At 45.2% G+C, this 16,234-nt stretch overlaps 1 long non-coding RNA gene across 1 annotated transcript in view; it reads right to left on the minus strand.

Annotated features, from left to right (window-relative positions):
• Window positions 1-831: 831 nt before the first annotated feature.
• The window catches only part of LOC107201671, an 80,072-nt gene continuing 64,669 nt past the window's right edge, over window positions 832-16,234 (minus strand). Inside the window, exon 4 of the long non-coding RNA XR_001520318.2 lies at window positions 832-920. This is a non-coding gene — a long non-coding RNA (uncharacterized LOC107201671). The remainder of the gene's footprint in view (window positions 921-16,234) is intronic.

A 16,234-nucleotide genomic window follows, 5' to 3' on the forward strand; every position in this document is an offset into this window, starting at 1 on the left:
AAAAAAAATTCTAAACCTGAGAACTAACCCAAATTCATTTATGCAATTTATCCCAGGCTTGATCTGAGATTCAGGACTACCTCCCTTTTGCAGCCTAAGTGGCAGCATTGTCCTGCTGTTCTGAAAGCAGAAATAGATATTCCTGTCCCTAATTCTATAGCTTATGAAGATAACATCAAGAAAATGTAAAAATGTCTGGCATAATTTCTCTTAAAACTGATTTACACCTTAAAGTTTAACTCCTAAAAACATGTGGTTGCTTTATATTGGCATAACATATTTCAGGAGGAAGGGAAAAGAGATCCTAGAGATCCTGGAATGCATCCTGCATCTACTCCCAGAGGACTGAACAGCTTTGCATGCACCAGCAGTGTCAAATGCCTGTAACTTTCTAAGCAGAGACAATATGAACGAACAGATGAGTGAGAGGAGATAATATAAGCATATAAAATTTGGAGCAATGCTGGGAAAGTAGGCTGGAACTATTTTTCCTTTTTTTTTTTTTTTTTTGTGTAGCATGAACAATGAGCTTACAACCTGAAAGAAATACTTTTCTATGGAACAGAAATCTAGATAGTGCCATGCTTCACCCTATGATTACACTGCAATCATGAATACAGTGAAAAGAATAATAAAACCCCACATCTATCTATAGGATAATAATAAACACAATAGATACAAAGGGTAATATTATAGAAATATAATAGCTACAAATGGTGAGTAAACAAAAGCTTTTGAATGCATAAAACCTTTGAATTTTCAGGGCATAGAATCTACATTTGACTGCTTTGGGGATGGGTTTTTATGTGCCCATTACACACTTACCTCCCCAAAAAAGGTTTGTCTTGGCTGCTGTCAGAGGCAGCTCCTGCCCAACTGCATCCCTAGCTGTGTCACACAGCCCCAGATCCCCATGGGCACTGCAAAGAAATGAACACAATCTGCTGTCAGGTTTCCTCCCTCAAACTGGACTAATGAGCTCATCAATGACAATAAGCATAAGAATAATAATGGAAAAGTATTCAAATTTGAAAAGCATCCAAATTTTTGGCTTTGCCTCTAAGTTAAAGGACTCACTGATTGTGAGGTAAAATTTTATTCTCAGATTAATTTCGTTTACTCTGCAAGATGCAGTGGGTTGCAAGGGCAGACATGAGGACTGAATTTGGCTTTTGAGAGGCTTAAAATACTAACCAGACCCTGCAAACTGCTGTTATCTCAACATCAACTTCCAACCTGATTAGGGAGAAAAGTTTCATTTGGTGTCTGTGCCGATTCCCAACCTATGAGGTCATGCAGCACTGGCACCCGAATTCCATCCCCTTATCCTCTTAGCCTTTTACACAACGAATGGGTCTTTGGGATTGGGAGCAGATTCAAGTTTGTATAGCCATTTTTTCTTCCAAAAGCAAGATATGTTGTGGTAAACCTTCCATACTTTAGCAAAGCCTCTGAGGATCAGTATATGACTAGTGCATATATGCCTTCACATATGCAAACACAGGCTTGTTTATGATAGGCTTATCTAGCCAGGTTTTACACAGTGATGTTGAAAATAAAGGAATCAAGTGAAAAATGACAGCTGGCAAAACTTTCACCTTGCCCTTTGCCTTTTTGCTTGTAAAAAGCTCTTTTTGCTTTATGGTCATGGAAAAGGGTATGAGTAGAGTGAGCATAGGAAAGTCTGCTTGAGCTGTTTCCATCACTGGGAACAGACCTATCTTACTCCCCAAACAAACAACATTTCTCTCCCTTTCCTTCTTGTTTTAACAACCAGTAGTAATGCTGCCCTATTTTATGCCATAATCCATCCTCTAAAAAGGGAATCTGAGACAATCAACAATAAAGGTGGCTTATTCTTGCTCTCTGAAAAAGATCACCTTCTCCACATGCCCACATGTGGAAACCTTTTGGAGTAAGTTCACAGGAGAGAAATACTGCAAGTACTTCCAAAACAATTGGGCTCCTCCTTCCCTGAAATCCAAGTGAGATGAATTTCTAAGTACCCTGGGATGCTCTGCAGAGCCAAACATCCTGCCCTTCTCCTCAGGTGGAAGAAAACAGGGACCTGTCTGAGGAAGTCATGCCATGCATTATATATAAATAAAACCCTTTTCCATAGAGGATCCCAAAAGGAGATAGGAGAGCACAATCCATGCAGAGCTGTCACTGCAATCCAAGCTGCAGATCCTGACACATACTCCTGTCTTCTTAAAGTGCTCTAACATAAATGCTACAGATTTGGCAGTGGAAAGGTGCTGTAGGGAAAGCTCTCATGGAAAAAAAGATTAAATGAGAGAAGATAATGACGTTAAACATGAGTGCATGCAATTATAAGTCCACGGTGTCTTTGTCTTTCAAACACAAGCAGATATAGTTACCTCCTTTATTCCTCATGGTTAAAGGAAGCATTTGTGTCATAGAAACTCTTGAAAAAATGAAGTTACTTGAGATTTTTTTCAAGCTACTGAGGGGATTTGTTTGCCACAGTGATGATTCAACTGAGCAGGATGTGAGGGATCTGGGTTGCCCTGCTGTGCTCCCAAACCCCTGCAGCTGTGGCCATGGCACATGGGTCATGCTGCGCTTCAGGCTGGGTGACCAAGGGGGTTCCCAGTGTGTGGATACAAAACACAACTTTCCCTGGGTAGCTGTGTTCAGACAAGGAGGGCTTTGCCATTATAGCACACACAGCAAAGCATTTCTACCCTAGACATGACCTCGGTCATCACTATTATTTTTACTACCTAGATTTGCAGTGGTGTGGCAAAAGGGGGGTGGGAGAAAAGCGTGGTAATCCCAGTTCAGCAGAACACTGGAGTTCCTCCAGTCCTTCCACACATGTTTCCCCATAATCCACTCAGATCCCCTTCAGGAAATCACATTTGTGCTGTTTTACCACCCACAAGTTGAAGTAAGCTCTCACAGGTTAAGATGCTGTTAAGTGCTGCCCAAAGAAACTTCCAGTCTAAGCTGGAAGGCCACAGATACCCTTTTATCCTTTGCAGCTATTGCATAGGTTGAGATTTTTGAAAGAAAAGGCTGCAGTCGCATCATCAGATGCAAGGACAGAAAATTCTCCTCCAAGTTCCCACTGTCACAGACTTTCACATTGCCCATTCCACCTCATTTAAGGCAACATGACTGTGCAGGAGTCCACCTGGTGTGCAGGCACTATGAGCTCCTCAGGAGCACCCCTCCTACTGCACCCCTTTGGAGAACTGCTTGTGGGACAGTCCAGTCCTCCTGTAACAATTATCCAAACATGAACAGATCTATGGAAGCCCCTGAAGTCTTGTGCATGTGTGACAGACGATGGCCTGTTAACTCTGAGCTAGAAATATCATCTCAGGATGACATGCAACCCTTTTCAAGCCATCAGTTAAAAGTGTAGCTGTGTCCTGGAATGAAAAGAAGAGGAGGAAGGGAAAGGAAACTTTAGTCTCCTAACAGTGAAATGTGGCTGCAATGCAAGGAAGGAGCTCATGGGGTGTGTTTTTGCACAGCATTTTACAGGCTTTGGGACCAGTTACAAGCTCACCGGTTCATGAACTCCCTCTTGGCCAGGGCCCAGAGCTGACACCAGCTGGGCACTTTTCAGCCTTTATAAAGTAAATTACACTCCAGGAGGCTGCCACTCTGTACAAATGAGGAAAACCCAAGGTGAAGCCATACCACAAAATAACGTGCCAGCACAGAGATAGTCACTGAGGTAACCCTGCAGAGCTGCTGCTGCTGCAGCAACTGGGAGGAGGTGGCACACACTGATGGGACGCTCTGGAAGTGCTGGGGATGGGCCTGCTAAAGGTGTTGCTCTTCCATTCAGCAAGAAGTTCTGACTTTCCAGGTCTCAGCTTGAGGAGAACCTCTGGTCCCCACTACAGCAATGTGAGATGAAAGCTGCTAGTCATGTAACGGGCTTGGTTATGAGTCAGCAGCTTCAACAGTTTCCCAAGGCTTTTGTTTTTACTTTAATATCAAAAGAACAGCATGAAATCCAGGTCCTACTCTCAGCTGTTCCCAGCAAGAGGAATAACTCATATTTAAAAGGAGCTGCTAGGTGACTATTTCACCTGGACCTGTGAGATCAGCTTTCACCAGCTCCTGTCTTGAAAGGAAGAGTGCTCTTATGGAGAGAGCAGAGGTCAATACTTAGGATATCTGGTCTCAGCCCCATGACAAGGAGGTATGTGACCTTCAGCATGAGTCTCAGCATCCCAGGACTCAGCTCCTCCCTCTCAACTGAGAACTAAAACATGCCTTTACCATTTCACTCTAATACCCTGTGAAAATGCTGCTGCACCCTCTTACTCTGTAACTCTTAGCGGGAGGTGAAAATTGTGCTCCTGATTGCTGTTTTATGGAACGGGATATTCATTTACTCCTGAGTGGCCAATGCAAAAGGGAAAGTGAGTTCAGTGCAATAAATGTGGTGAGGGACTGAATTTGAGCAGTGCTCTTTCCGTGCTTTGTGGGCTGCCTGACCTTCAGCTGAAACCACGACATTTTGCATAGTCCAACCAATACTTTAGGAAAAAAAAAAAGCAAGCAGCAGAAGGTACCAGTTAGATTTGCCAGGTATGAGACAATATAAAAGCAATGAAACTTTGAGGACACAGGAGAGTTTGTTGCCATCTCTGCTGGTAGCAGTAATAATGCCTTGCATTTAGCAGGCACTGTAAGAGCTGTCAGGGTTAGGCAGCCACTGTAACTTATCCTCGGTGCTGCAGCGCTGCCACACAGCTCCACATAGGCCACTTTTGTTCATTTAGGGCTCTTTCATGTAGACAGACTGAAGAGTCTTTCTTTCAGTACTAAAGAAAGATGATGTGTCTGTGATGGTTAACGCTCAGGAGAACCCTTCGAGACAAAGAAGTGGGAATGGGCTGAGAAATCTGCAGGGCTTTGCTGAGTCCTGCAGAGGGACCAGGCTGCAGAGCTGAGCTGGACACCTCCTGTCTCAGGAGACTTCACTTCTGTTCCGTCAGGCTTTGATGCAAAAACAGCTTTGCTCTGCAATCTGACCAGAAAGGAGGTCCCATTGCACAGCTCATTACACATCAGAAGAGCCCCAAGCTCAGCCCCAACACTAGGAAAGCCAATCCTATAAAATGGTCTTGTCCAGATTTGGACTTTCAGCCAAACCTGCCGTATTTTCATCCAGACATACCTTCCTAGAAAATGGCTCAGCAGCCAGATAGGGAATTTGCCAATGGGAACAGTGATTTAGTATCATCAACATAGGTGAAGACTACAAGGAAACTCAGAACAAGCAGGTGAATTAGAAGAAAAAATTCACTGATGACAAGTGTAAGCAATGCCTCCTACAAAGCACAATGGAAAATTGGCATTGGGCACACATATTCCCTGTCACTGCCTGTGGCCAGGGAGAACTTAGCTTAAAGAGCTGAAAGAAAATTCTCCATACCTAGTACATAAAGCTAAATAAATAAATAAAGTATTAAGAAGGAGAAGGATGTGACAGAAAACCAGACTGAACATATTCTAGTAATGGGGTCTCTTTAATGTGAGTTAATGGTTGCCTTCAACTGGGTCATTGGTCTGTAGCAAATAACAGCTCTGCACAAAGCCAGTGGGTGTCAGATGTCTTTTTTTTGTGTGTGAAAGGAGAAAGTCATTTATGTAAGGAGGTAGCTGGGAACAATAGGAGCCACTGTCCCTGCCAAGGTCTGATCCCAAGACAAATCTTTGGGCAGAGGTGGGATAACCCAGCTGCTACTGAATGGGTGTGAGCACGGCTTGGCAAGGTCTAGGAGGGGGTGTGTGGCTGGGAAAGGAGCAAATGGTGAGCAGAGCAGCAGAGATCCCTGTGGCTCAGAAAGGATTGGCAGGACAGAGTCCTGCCAGCAACAGGACTTTCCACTGTTTGCTCCTGCTGTGTTTGGGGCTCCACAGTAATGAGCATTCTTTGCAAATAAACAGGTTGTGTCAAGGTGCATACCTGGCTTGTGTCATCCATTGCTCCTGCTGAAGGAAAACATCCTACAAGGCCTTAAATATTGATTTACTTCTCAGACCAAAGGGGAAGCTGTTCACTGTATTTGCCAACATACCCTTATCGCTGAGGAACAGCAGTAATGGGTTCAGAAGAGGGTGTGGAGAAGAAATGAAATGACAAACAGCAGAGAAGTTTCGGTAGAGAGTTTGAAATGTGTAGGTGTGTTTCATCTGCAAGTAGGGTGAGTAAGTGGGGATGCAACAGGAGCATTCCTCTCAAGAGTGGAAGGGGATCATCTCATGCACAATCCACATCCCTTAACACAAGGCAAAAACACCCTCAGTGAAACTGAGAGAAACGGAAAAAAGGAATTTTTTTTTAAAAAAAGCAATGCCTCCATATACAGCTACCTGGAAAATGCTTTGCTACAGAAAGCCACTGAGACCAAATACCTCAAGACCATCAAAACAGGACCCAAGATCTATAAGAATAAAGGCATGCAGATGACCATCTTGTTTCTAAGCAGACAGAAGTCCTTATATTTCCAGACATAAACAAACCAGCCTGGCAGAAATAATACATAATTATCTGTAACTCTTTTTTCATACTATCCTGAAAACACCTGGAACTGATCCATAGGTTAAAGAAGACACTGGGTAGAAGTACTGGACATTATAGATGATGATGATGAAGGAAGTATTCTCTAGAATGAACTTTTGAAAATACAAAGTAGGCTGTGACTTGCATTAGCATAGCAGAATGTCTCTGAACACTGGGAACTTAAGGTGGTGGGATAGGATTTCATATACTCTATGAATCTGAGCAAGTACAGCCAATTCTCTTGCACTTCAGTATTCTATTATTACAACTTGGGGCTGATTCTGAAGAATTCCTGACTTCCCATGGTGTTTTCATTAGTTCCAAATACAAATAGGATGGATCCCTGAGAGTGATACTTCTTAGCATGAGTGAAAGTGGCAGAACCAGATTCAATGCACAGAGAAGAAAATTATTGAGCCATGTTTAACTGCTCAGGACACCTCTTGCAGATCAGGGTGTCTTTGATTTATTCTCCCACACCCACACTCCAGTCTCTGGATTTGGAAAGCTGCTAACTGCACCTGAAAAACAGCAATTCCTGTAAAGAAAGAAACTAAACACACTTTGCTTTTGTGTGCAAGGGAAGCATTAACAGGACATCAACCAAGTCAATACTTTAAAAAACTTGCTGTGGCCATGATCAAAAGAAAAACATCTGTGCACACAGCTCTATGTGTAGGAATGGAGCCCCACAGACCATGGGAGGTCGGTGCTGCACCAGCTGTTCCAGCCAGGAGGCCTTTTGGGTGCCCTCTCCTTGTCCAGACAGCACAAGATAGCAGAGAGATCTTGGCACCAGCACATGCAGCTGTGTAAGAGCTTTGCAGAGACAGACCCACAACAGCAGGAGAGCAACCTTCCTTGTCCTTCACTACAAGGAGCACTGATAGGAAGGGCAGGCTGCCTTTGGGTGACACTTCAGCATGGGGCAAAGCATGCAACTCTCTTGTTCAGCTACCTCAGACAGAGCCAGTCACTCCCCACAAACCCCAAAACACATGTGAGGATGAAGCCCTGGGCCTGGAGGATGGTGTCTCCCTCAGTGCAGTGGGCTGGGAGAGGGTCTGCCCCTGGCAGGAGTGACTGCCCAGCAGGACCTGCTCTAAGGTAGGGCTGGCCCGCAGAGCAAACTGCCAGCAAAGCCTCGTCCAGCAGGGAACTAATTTAGTCTCTTGTACAGTTGATGAATGAAGAATTTCCTCTTGGGACTAAATTACAGGCCTTGTCAGGGTTGCTCTTTCGTGATCTGTTATTTAGATGTAATTTTCCAACAGGGCTGGAACACATAGCCATGAGCTAGAATAGTATTTGCTGTGAACAGCTGCCACACACCGTCCTTCACTTCCCACACCCTTTCCACCCTCCCTGGTACCCCCCTCCTTCCCTCCCTCCTGACACACATGCAAGACCCACTAGGCACAACTCACACTGCATCTGTTAGATCCTGGTTGAGGTCCTTAATTAAACCACAAGAATGGCATTTGCCCACCTTCCCTGCGCCCCTGTTGTACAAAGAGTCCCGTCTTGTTTGAACACGCTTAAAAACAGACAAGAAGGCTTTTTTCAGACTCTGATGATTACAACCCTGTGTCAATCTTTTCCCCCTTTGGCTTGAAGATAGACTTGTGATCCTCCTTTGGCTTTTTGAACTGCTGGAAGCTGTGTAAACACACAGCGTGTCAGTAAAGCTCTGCTGACCTAATGGCTGCTAAGTGCAAAACGATTCCCTTCAAACTCCCAGATCTCACCTGTTTCGGGGTCATTAGCGATGAGGTCTGAAAGCAAAGGCAGGAACATTCTAGTTGGCCATTTACCTAATGAAGAAATGGCCGGGTAGGACTATTTAAAGGAGTTTTCTAACAGCTCAGTAATTGTTTTGGGCTTTAATCCCAGGATGCTCTCTCCAGTTAGAAGGATGACTACTTTAATGTGGGGCAGTAAATCCGAATGCTGAAAGACCATGTTACAATAGACCCTTCTGGAAGTCCCTCAGCTAGACCTGCAGTATAGACCCACAGAGCATGGAAGGAATCCAAAACTCAGGACTCTGTTTTATCCACTTGCACACCCTCACGCCTTTCCTCCATGTGCTCAGAAGCAGCAAGCTGTCCAGCCTGCAGGACTGGAAGTCCTGTAATGAGGAGCTGGGACCCATTTTGTGTAAGTGACGATGACCAAATAGCCTAAAATAATTTTCCAACGTAATGCTGGTGTGGAACCTAAACAAATCAAATTGCTGCTGACAGCAAATTATATCGTTTTAGAATAGCATAAAGGAGCTCGGAGGAGAAAAGGGTTGAGGGATGAATTTGAACTCATTAACATGCATGGATAGACCCAGTATCTTATTTTACAGCGTTCCTGATGATCCCTGGCACTTTGACACTACCCAAACATAAGTCCCATGTGATCACCTTGGCACCTGCAGGCTCGGTTCACACTGCCGAGCCTCAGGCCGAGCAAAGAGCCCTGAGCACAAGCGCAAGGAGCTCCTGAGCACAGACCCCGTGGGGGACACCGAGGCTTGCGGGTACCGGCTGGATGCCCTGGGGAAAAGGGTTTCCATCGACAGCGGTTCCCCGTGCGCTCCGGACTCGCTGCTGCTCCCCGGGGAAGGCGCTCGGGAGCGCGGCGGACAGGCCATAGAAACATCGCCATCTACTGACAGCGGCGGGCCCAGCGCTGCCGGGAGCGGGACACGCGGGATGCCAGCGCATCCCACCGCTGCTGCTCCTTAGAATTCCACAGAATTGTTCTATAGTGCCTTTACAGCCGCTCCCGAGCCTCGGCATCGCGCCGTGCTGTGGCAACCTCCCTGCTAGAGAGCACCGAAATCCTACTGCAAACCTACTCCTTTCCCTGCACATAAACCTCCTGCCAGCAGATTGATATTTTCTTAGATTTGTCTGTGATTTATCCTCAGTCCATGTGTTTGGCCTTGTAGAACATTAACCAGACCGAGGTGCTGAGTTAGGTCCTGTTTCCCTAAATAACTGGACAAACCAAAAGGGCACACCAGTCTCCCAAAGGCCATCGGTCTGTGCCAGCTGCAGCTGGCTTGTGAGCAGGACCCTGTGTGAGCAGGACCCTGTGTGAGCAGGACCCTGTGTGAGCAGAACCCTGTGTGAGCAATTTTTATGGACACACAGCTGGGTTTGCTCCATGCTTCTTGATGCATTAAATAATGAATGACTTCATGTAAGCTACAGTTCAGACTCCTGTGTCATGCCTGATGACAGTGACTCAGTCTGCAGGAAGTTTTCTGTTTGGTACAGTGTGATGGCAGAGGATTTAGTTCTGAGCCAGCTGTCCCAGCTACATCCCTTTGTGCCCATCAGCAGCAAGATGACCCAGTGTTTTCACTGCCACAGCTTTGGATGCTCAATTAAGTGATATACAAGCTCTCAATTGAATGATATACAAGCTTTTAGAACTGGAAAACATGCACAAAAGAGATTTCTTCTTTCAAAAACATTTTAAGAGCATAAATTAATTCAAAAGGTTTCTCCCAGTATCCACAGCTCTCCATGAGACAGCTCTGCCTTCTCTATAAGCCCCCAAATACTCTCCACCAATGAAGACCCAGGCAGGAAGTCTGCATTTCTACCTCACAAGGTCCCATGGTTTGTGTTTTGTGCATGCTCTGCCCTATTTTAAACCAACAGAAGCTCCCAGGGAAGGCTCAGAGAACAGCTTGGCAGGTTTGTGTTGAGCCCTGGCACTCACAAAGCCCCAGTCATGCAGCTAGACATCTTCTTTGGGAACAACACCTGCCTTTGCACAGCCTCCTCCCCATGAAATTTGTATTTCCAGAATTTCCTTGTTCCCAGGTCCTCGGGAGCACAACTGCTCACCGTGAGGGATGTCTGGTTGCACTCCTTGAAACAAAATGCTCCAAGAAGTGGATGATGTTGGGGTTTGTAAACGTTGGCTCCTGTTGTGCCAAAACAGATGGTGCAGGGCTGCTCATCCCAGGCAGGGGAAGGAGCAGCTACAGACACTGACAATCCCATCCCTGCCTGCTGAGGAAAAGAAGAGGTAAAGAGGAGCTATTCCATTTTTCACACAATTTCTTTACCACCACCTCCCTGTCTCATCTTACTTTCTCACAGCTCCTCTCCAGCATGAAGTCACTGTGAGCAGATGAGGAATAAGCACTTTGGAAGAACCTCAGCCAGTGCTGGTGGATTGCCATTGCTTCTCCAATTCATGCTTGTGGCCTGAAGTTTCCAGTGTCAGCTTGTGGTGACCACAGCCAGGAGAGTCCATGTGCCCCCTGAATCTCAAGATCAAAAACAAATGCAACACAGAATGGGTTGGAAGGGTCTCAAAGACTGTCTGGATCCAACTCCCCTGCCATGGGCAGGGTCACTTTCCCCTATCCCACGTTGCTCCAAGCCCTGTCCAGCCTGGCCTTGGACACTTCCAGGGATGGGGCAGCCACAGCTTCTCTGGGCAATCTGTGCCAGGGCCTCACCATCCTCACAGGGAAGAATTTCTTCCTAATCTAAACCTGCCCTCTGTGTGTTTGAAGCCATTGGCCCTTGCAAAACAAGTCCCTCTCCAGCTCTTTTGCAGCCCTTTTAGGCACTGGAAGGCTGACCACTCATCACAGTGTCAGGATAGAAATGTCCAGCAGGTATAATCCCTAAGCCAATTGATCATTAGAGATCACTTGGTCACTAATGTGGGGAAATAAACCCCTGAGACTGTTTTAAATTCTCCTGGCAGAAAACAGCCTGGCCTCTCTTCCCCCCACCCAAAAAGAGAAGTGTGTTTTTGATGAAGGTGAGGATGTTCTCTGAATCTCTGTGGCACCTCTCCCTGCTGCCACCTCTGGATGCCTGGGAGAGGAGGAGTGACTGTACCTCTTGGCACAGAGGCAAGGAGGGATGCCTGAGCTCAGAGAATAGCACTGAGGAATTGCTTGACTCCTTTGACTCCTCAGTTAAGTCCCCACACCTCAGGGCTCCACTATGAATTCCACAGAGTGCCTGGTGCTTCCCTACATGACCTGTAGGATGATGTCCTGCTTTTCCTCACACTCACTTCTTTTCCTCTGGTCTTAATGGGATTTGAAGGTACTTGAGCAACTTGGAAACCAAAAGTCAGCGAAAAACTTGCCCAAAGCCAGGCCTATTTTTGTGCAATTCCACCACTTTTTGGGCAGTCTCTGAGCCGACACATGCCTGCTAACAGCCTTGGCAATCCTGCTCCAAGAGCTTGAGAGCAGCTTTGATTCTTTCCATTAATGGTCTCTTCAGAGCTACGCCCTCCAGCTACCACATCTCTTGCAGGCATAAACCCTGACATTCGGCATTTAGCACTGTTTTATTTACAGAGGGGGGTTGCTCTTGCTCTTCTCCCTCTCCCTCAATTAATAAGTCTCTGGAGATTTTATCTCCATTTTTATCTGCTGCAAACTCCTGGGCCCTTGCTGTATTTCCCCAGCCAGCAGCGCTGCTATCAGTGCCAAATATTTCAAGCTGTCAGGACATTACTGAACTGAAATTCCTTGAAGCCACTGACTGGTAGCTTAAAGGTGAAACATTTAACTCTATTGCATTGGGGTTAATGACTCTGATGGCCCCTGCATTAGCTTATTCCTGGTGGCCAGTTGCTGCTGGTGGCAGCGTGGGGAAATCACAGAGTCCATCCTGGAGCAGCTCGGTCCTCCAGATCCTGTCCCTCACCATGACTTGCCACCTCACTCCAGATTCCTTAGGATTTTCCTGAAAATGTGATCTGTGTTGCATTTTTTCATACTTCTCAGTTTGTCCCTACTAGGTGAAGGGGTGGGGTCAGGTCTGTTTTTAGCATATTTTTCCTTTGGTTTTTAAAGTTTATTTAAACTGACTCACATTTAATTGTCCTAAGGTAAACAGATGAATCACCCAGGGGGGGATACACCTCCAAAGGTCAGGGTTCAAAGCAAGTTTTTTTACTTTCTTTCTTTTCCTTGGGCTTAAATAAGGAAAACTGGGTTGGTTGGAAAATAAAACTATTTTATTTGGTAGTTCAGCAGACAGTGACTCAGATTTTTTAGTTTCCTGAACTTTTTACTTTTATATAAGTAAGACCCTTGATAAACAGGTATTGGGCCCACACCTGTCATGGAAAGAGCAGCAGGAGTTCAGCACAGTGTGGTAACAGAAGCTCTCTTGTTCTGCCGCTGGAATTAGCTGCTTGGCTACAGGGAGATTCTTGATAACTCCTAATTTGAGCCTTTCAGACCAAGTGTGCTGCAGGGCCCCTTTTCTTTCCCTTTTGGAAAGATCATAATCAGCCAATGAGAAAACATTATTTAAAAACAAAAACCAAACCCAAAAAAACCAGAAGAAGAAAAGAGCCACAAGTTAAATTTTGCTTCTGGAAAATGTTGTCCCTTGAAATCCCTCGATAACTCGCTACTTGAATTTTTCTCTCCTATTAAAACCCATTCCCGGTAAAGAGTTGCTATTTCTGACCCCGTTTGTCTGTGTGGGATGTGTCTCCTGCTCTGTGTTGATAGTGTTGGCTGCAGAGCTGCTGCTGGTGTGGGGTGAGGTTGTCAGAAAACAGACTGTACTTTTGTATTTCCCAACATTTCCACTTTGATCTGGTTTCCGGGCTCGGAGCTATCTCAGGTCATGCTAACAGCACCTGTAGCCCTGCATGAAAAACCTTGCTCGGTTGAGTTTTTGTGCTGATCCCTTCCCTCCTGTCAGTAATAGAGAGAAAAAAGAGGCTTTGGAGACACAAGGCTGCAGAAGCCACACCACAGGAAGAGTGATGGAGAGATATTTGCAGCTTTCCTCCACCATGCCAGACAGCTCGAGGACCATCATGTGATCTGGTCAGAGATTGCTCAGCAGAAAGGACAAACTGAGCATTTCTGAGCCTCCATTCAGCTCTAGGATGAGTGACAAGACTCTTTGGCCGTGCTTGCTAGATCTTCAGTCCATCATTTCCTGTAGAACATGAGGGATACCTGCTTCCTTCTTGTTCTCCATCAAAAAACAGGTCCCCAAAGTTCCTCTGATTTTGGGAACTGAGGTGCATCACTCTGCCAGTACAGGCAGGCAGGGTTTTCCCACAAGTTCCTGATTTACAAATGTTTTGTACTTCCCTGTCTGTAAAATATGGAGGGTAATACTTCCACAAGATCCCTCTGAGATATTCAACTACCATGGTCATGCTTTGATTGGATACATTTCTTCATGTAAAAATGTAAGGAAATAGTAATTTTTTTCACTGCATTTCTCTTGATAAATTTGAGAGCTCTGAAACTAGAAACAAAAGGGAGAAAATCCACATTTCTAAATAATCCAAAATATTAATTTAAATAGAAAGATGCTCTTCATAAATTTGTATAACTAACAATGTATTTCATTGTTTTCTTTTGCTTTTTTAATGACCAGCTCTTTCCTCTGGCATGCTAGGACTATTTAGATGTGAACTGACAGAGGAGAAACCTTGTGAAAAAGAAGCAGGAGTAACCCAAAGAGCAACTCCTGCTTCATTTTGGTGACATTTGGTGAATGATAGATTAATAAAATGATTGGAAGAACCCATTCCTGCTTTTCATTACTATTTAGGTTGCAGCATAACCTAATAGGCAATATTCCAGTATTTTGTAACCAAAAGTTTTCCCCACTTTGACCTAAAAATGATATAGCGAACTTGAGGACTACCTCAATCAAACATTTAGTTTGTCAGGTCTCTGAGCACCCACAAACACTGGAAGAGTCTCCAGGAGACTGGACCTTTGGTGTGGTCCAGTCTGATCATTCCTCTGCTCTTTTGTCCCTCTTTGCTCACTCTGAATTCCAGGAGCACTGTCAACAGTCTGATCTCAGAAAAGATTATTTTTAAAATTAGTTTATAAATGCAGAGATTAGAAATCCAGTTTAGGGGAGTGAGGTTTGAAAACATGGTCCCCAAACCCTCAGGGGTTCGTTTACTTGTTGTCCCTGGCTTTCACAAAACCAGGTTTGGTCAGCCCCAGGCACCAACAGACAGGGACAGGGGTGGAAACTCTCAGCAACAGTTGCTTGGAATGTTCTGCAGAGGCAAACAGTATTTAGTACTAAATCCATAAACCTCTCTCTAGCTGATATGTGAAGCCTAGCAGCTGCTTCCCTAGAAAAAACCCCAACTATTTCCATATTTCATCCTCATGCCCTTTTGGGTTGCTCAAAGCAACCCCCAAAGCCACTCTGTCTCACACCTGAAAGGAATCTCTTGGTTCCAGACGCACTGAACATACCCCATGAAATCTGTTCCTGTTTGTTTTGCACTTATTTGCTGTCTCAAACCATCTTAACCAGAGCCATGGGAGGCCCTGGCTTTCCTCACACAGAAAGCCTCGGTCTTCACAGGAACACCTTCTCCTTGTCATGCTGCCATTCCCAGCCTCCGGAGGAAGCACAAGCCTAGAGCCAAGTTCTCTCAACATTTTGGAAATCAAAGGGAACACTCAGCAACATGGGCTCTGTTTGTATTTACACGAAGTTCCCGCAGGCTCCGTGGGCTTTTCCCTCTTGTTCTCACTCTTTTCTTTCCAGCAGTGGCTGTGTACTTGGGAACACGGAGCTGCTCTGTGTATTTCTTTAGTTCTGCCTCTATTAGCAGCTTCCGTCCGCCGTTCCAGCCCGAGCGCAGGGACCTGGCAGCGAGGAGATCAAACAAACACAGCTGCTCCCGCGTCCCTCCCGCTCGCCGCTCCCCGAGCCCATGGCAGCCACGGTGCAGGTGGAAATGGGATGGCTTTGAGGTCGAGGTGTAAATACCCATAATTAGCCATGAATTACATTTAATACCCGTGACAGGGTCTGGTGGGAAACAGGTGGGGCAGACGGCTCAGAGATGCACACTGGAAAAAATTCTCCTTACTCAACTTGATCTCAAGCCCATGGAAACGCATGGAAAGAATCCCCCAGGGTTGTGATGGGCTTTGGACCAGGGCTCTGTGCAAAACCAATTGGAAAAGCTGCACATACAGGGTGGATTGGCAATTTTAGCAGCCTCCCCCTTGGCAGGAGAATTAAAGGAGAAAGAGTGGAGGAAATCAAAAAAGAAAGAAGAAGAAAAAGAACAACAAATCAAAACACAACTGGAGGGTGAGGAGAAAAGCAGAGGAATGGTAATTTATATCTTCATTTCAAAGATACTCATATGCTCTATTCTGACACACCTTGCAGAGAGCAACAAAACAGCATGGGCTGCCAGAAATAAATGTTATGGTGCTCACATTTTGAGTTCTTATTTTCTCATTTTTCTGGAGAGTTATTTCAGATATTTCTTTCAATCTGACCTTTGAGCTGCTGGGGAGATTTACTGAGTGCCTCAAATGCAGTCATTTTTGCAAACCTAATGTGTAGCATTAGCTATAGGAGAGTGTTCCAGTGATGTGCAAATAGGTCAAGGCCAAAAGTGAACCAATAAGGTAACCAAAATGGAATGCAAACTGAATGGAGCCCTTTATGCAAAGGTGAAGAGTTCATTTTTTTTCCAGAATTATGAAATATTGAAAAGCTTGTGTCAGAGTCCCCCTACTCAAAACTTCTTGATAAGCAGAGATGTTTTTAAAGCTACTCAGACTTCAGTGCATTTGTCCTTGCACCTCTAAAAATGCAGGTCTTGGAAACTCACCTGTAAGTACAAATACAGGGTTGGAAAACATAACCTTACTGT

The sequence above is a fragment of the Parus major genome, chromosome 3, assembly GCF_001522545.3.
Source record: "Parus major isolate Abel chromosome 3, Parus_major1.1, whole genome shotgun sequence".
Lineage (NCBI taxonomy): Eukaryota > Metazoa > Chordata > Aves > Passeriformes > Paridae > Parus > Parus major.